Below are 4,053 nucleotides of genomic sequence, written 5' to 3' on the forward strand. Positions count from 1 at the left end.
TCAAACCACACATTGAGCTCTAGCCTCTAACCACCTTTTCTCCGTTAGAAAAAAAAAAGTGACTTTTGACAAGGGATTATTAGAAATACAGATATCATATGTTATCAGAACATATTGTAATGTACTGTAGACATCTAATACCAGGTGTTAATGAGATTTTACTGGAACCTTTCTCAAATTACTAGAGCAGAGAATAGCTCCTTTTGGGAAATATGATCAAAGTAGAAAAGGTATAATGCAAAATCTAAAACAAGCAAACAAAACACTCAGTGGACCAGACTTACTTTGCAGTTAATTTTATTGTCTATTAGTCATAATAAATATTTTAACTGCTCACCAGGTATCTGGTTTCTTAAGTCCTGAGGGAGTTTCTGTGAGAAGTCTTTGCTGTCGTTTCTTAGATGCTTAATGTCTGACTTCAGCTGTGTGTCTTGGAGACTAACGGTGCCATGCTTGCTTCACAGAAGTGCTTCATGACATGTTGTTGTTCTGTGCTGTCCAGTCAATTCCGACTCATAGTGATTCTATAGGACAGAGTAGAACTGCCCTATGTACGGTTTCCAAGGCTATAATCTTTATGGAAGCAGACTGCCACATCTTTCTCCCGTGGAGCGGCTGGTGGGTTCGAACCACCAACATTTTGGTTATCAGTCTAGCAGTTAACCACTGTTCCACCAGGGCTTTTTTGTTTCATGATATAGTGGCTGGCAAATCTTAGCCATAAACTGGAAGTAGGCTTCAAGAAGGAAAGGGATGATAATATCCTAGGATGTTGCAAGGGATTCCTCTAGTGAGACAGAATTTTACAGCCAAACCCAAGCCACATGGCTTCAGTGAAATTTTTTCTTTTGACTCTGAAAGCAACATTGCTTTCTCTTAATCCTTTCTGTCTGCACCCACATGGTATATCACAATGAAATTTTTAATGAAGTCACAAATATTTTACATATCTGTATAGACATGCAAGCATTTACTTATCTAAAAATTGTTGTTTTGGTGCCATTGTGTCGGTTTCGACTCATAGTGACCCTATATGTACAACAGAATGAAACACTGCCTGGTCCTGTGATATCTGCACAATCCTTGCTATGCTTGAGCCCATTGTTGCAGCCACTGTGTCAATCCATCTCCTTGAGGGTCTTTCTCTTTTTCTCTGACCCTCTACTTTACCAAGCATGATGTCCTTTTTCAGGTTGGTCCCTCCTGATAACAGTCCAAAGTATGTGAGACCAAGTCTCGCCATTCTAGCTTTTAAGGAGCATTCTGGCTGTACTTCTTTCAAGACAGATTTGTTCATTCCTCTGGAGGGCCATTGTATATTCAATATTCTTCAACAACACCATAATTCAAAGGCATCAGTTGTTCTTCCGTCTTCCTTATACATGCTTTTGCACGCATACGAGGCAATTGAAAATACTATGACTTGGGTTAGGCGCAACTTAGTCCTTAAAGTTACATGTTTGCTTTTTAACACTTTAAAGAGGTCGTTTGCAGCAGATTTACCCAATACAATATGTCATGTGATTTCTTGACTGCTGTTTTCATGGGTGTTGATTATGGATCTAAGTAAAATGAAATTCTCGACAACATCAATCTTTTCTCCATTTAACATGACGTTGCTTATTGGTCCAATTGTGAGGATTTGTTTTCTTTATGTTCTTGTGTAATCAATACTGAAGACTGTGGTCTTTGATCTTCATCAGTAAGTGCTTCAAGTCTTCTTTGCTTTCAGCGAGCAAGGTTGTGATCTGCGTAACACAGGTTGTTAATGAGTCTTCCACCAATCTCAATGCCATGTTCTTCATATGGTCCAGTTTCTCGGATTATTTGCTCAGCATACAGATTGAATAAGTATGGTGAAAGCATACAACCCTGACGCACACCTTTCCTGATTTTAAACCACACACTATCCCCTTGTTCTGTTTGAACGACTGCCTCTTGGTCTACGTACAGGTTCCTCAGGAGCACAATTAAGTGTTCGGAAATTCTCATTCTTCACAATGTTACCCATAGTTTGTTATGATCCACACAGTCGAATGCCTTTGCATAGTCAAGAAAACACAGGTAAACCTCTTTCTGGTAAGATCCATCTGACATCAGCGATGATATCCCTGGTTCCACGTCCTTTTCTGAATCTGGCTTGAATTTCTGGCAGTTCCCCGTTGATGTGCTGCTGCAATTGTTTTTGAATTATCTTCAGTAAAATTTTACTTGGGTGTGATACTAATGATATTGTTTGATGATTTGTGCATTCTGTTGGATCACCTTTCTTTGGAATAGGGACAGATGTGAATCGCTTCCATTCGGTTGGCCAGGTAGCTGTATTCCAAATGTCTTGGCATAGACAAGTAAGCACCTCTATCACTGCATCCGGTTGTTGAAACATCTAAATTGGTATTCTATCAATTCCTGGAGGCTTGTTTTTGCCAATGCCTTCAGTACAGCTTGGACTTCTTCCTCAATACCATCGGTTCTTGATCATATGCTTCCTCCTGAAATGGTTGAATGTTGACCAATTCTTTTTGATACAGTGACTCTGTGTATTCTTTTCGTCTTCTTTTGATGCTTCCTGCGTCATTCAATATTTTGCCCACAGAATGGTCTTCGGTCATTAGTATTCAATGTGTCAAATCTATTATTGAAATCGTCTCTAAATTCAGGTAGGATATAGTCAAGGTAGTATTTTGACTCTCGTGGACTTGTTTTAATTTTCTTTCAGTTTCAACTTTCATATGAGCAATTGATGGTCTGTTCCACAGTCGGCCCCTGACCTTCTTCTGACTAATGATATTTGACCAAAATATTGAATCAGCCCTTAATGCCATTTTGATGACTTCACTCAGAAATGTAGTGGATAGTTAAGCCAAGATCTTCTGATGCTTTTTTGAACATCAGTAACACTGCCTTTGGAAAGAAAAGTACTTTGCAAGAGGAGAAAATCTTTACTGATGAAACTCTGATCACTTTAAAACTGCGAAATAAAACCCAGGATCACTTTCTTCCCGAGTAGATACTCGCATGATGACAAAATCATGTGTGACTTCTTGTACTAAGGAGCCAGAAACTTTTAATAACCAAATTGTTCCATTTGCTACCCGTGATTTTGAGGATTGTGACAAATTAGTAAGAAATGAATCTTTTGTGATGCAAAATGTGGAAATGCCTGAGCTCCTCCCCATGCCTAAAACAACTCACGGTGCTGTTCACAAGGGCATTTATACTTTTTTCAGTAAAAATGATAAAAAGTAAGTTGAGAATGAATACAAGTTTAGATGCCAGGCTAAGTGATTCAAAAATTTTACAAGATTTTCCTTCAAAGGCATATAACAGAGAATTAATAGATACTGAAAAACATAAATTTTTGCCAGATCGGAGTGATAAACTAAACCAATTATGATACACTGGAAACAAAATGAAATTTGAGAACTCTTTCAATAAAATTATTATTCAAGACAAAATTGAAGATTGTGCACGTGCATCTGATGTGATAAAAATAAAGGAAGATATTCACACTAAATTTACTCCTACTATAAATGCTTCTGAAAAGAAGTCTGCTTTGAACACAGGATATTTTAATGAACAAAAAAATAAGCCCATATTTTAATCACTGTTTTAAGACATCTGCCAATGTAGGTCTTTTTGGCTCTGCAACTTCAGCCAGTGACGTATTAAGCCATATCAAACTAATGGGCCACATTACGGCTCTTTCCTGAATGACTGGAATGAGCCATCATTTGCCAATGAAATTATTAAAACAAGTCATGAATTAGAGAATACCTGGTGTCATGGATTGAATTGTGTCCCCCAAAATATGTGTCAACTTGGTTAGGCCATGATTCCCAGTAGTATATGGTTGTCCTCCATTTTGTGATTGTAATTTTCCTATGAGTTGTAAATCCTAATCTCTGTTTGTGGTTAATGAGGCAAGATTAGATTATGTTAAAGAGGATTAGGGTGGGATTGTAACACTCTTACTAAGGTCACATCCCTGATCCAATGTAAAGGGAGTTTCCCTGGGGTGTGGCCTGCACCCCCTTTTATCTTACAAGAGAT

General features: G+C 38.1%; 1 pseudogene; it reads left to right on the forward strand.

The window, feature by feature from the left end:
* The first annotated feature begins 2,671 nt into the window (after window positions 1-2,671).
* The window catches only part of LOC101344886 (ewing's tumor-associated antigen 1 pseudogene), a 3,014-nt pseudogene continuing 1,632 nt past the window's right edge, over window positions 2,672-4,053 (forward strand).

The sequence above is a fragment of the Trichechus manatus genome, unplaced genomic scaffold (genome assembly GCF_000243295.1).
Source record: "Trichechus manatus latirostris isolate Lorelei unplaced genomic scaffold, TriManLat1.0 scaffold00095, whole genome shotgun sequence".
Classification (NCBI taxonomy): Eukaryota; Metazoa; Chordata; class Mammalia; order Sirenia; family Trichechidae; genus Trichechus; species Trichechus manatus.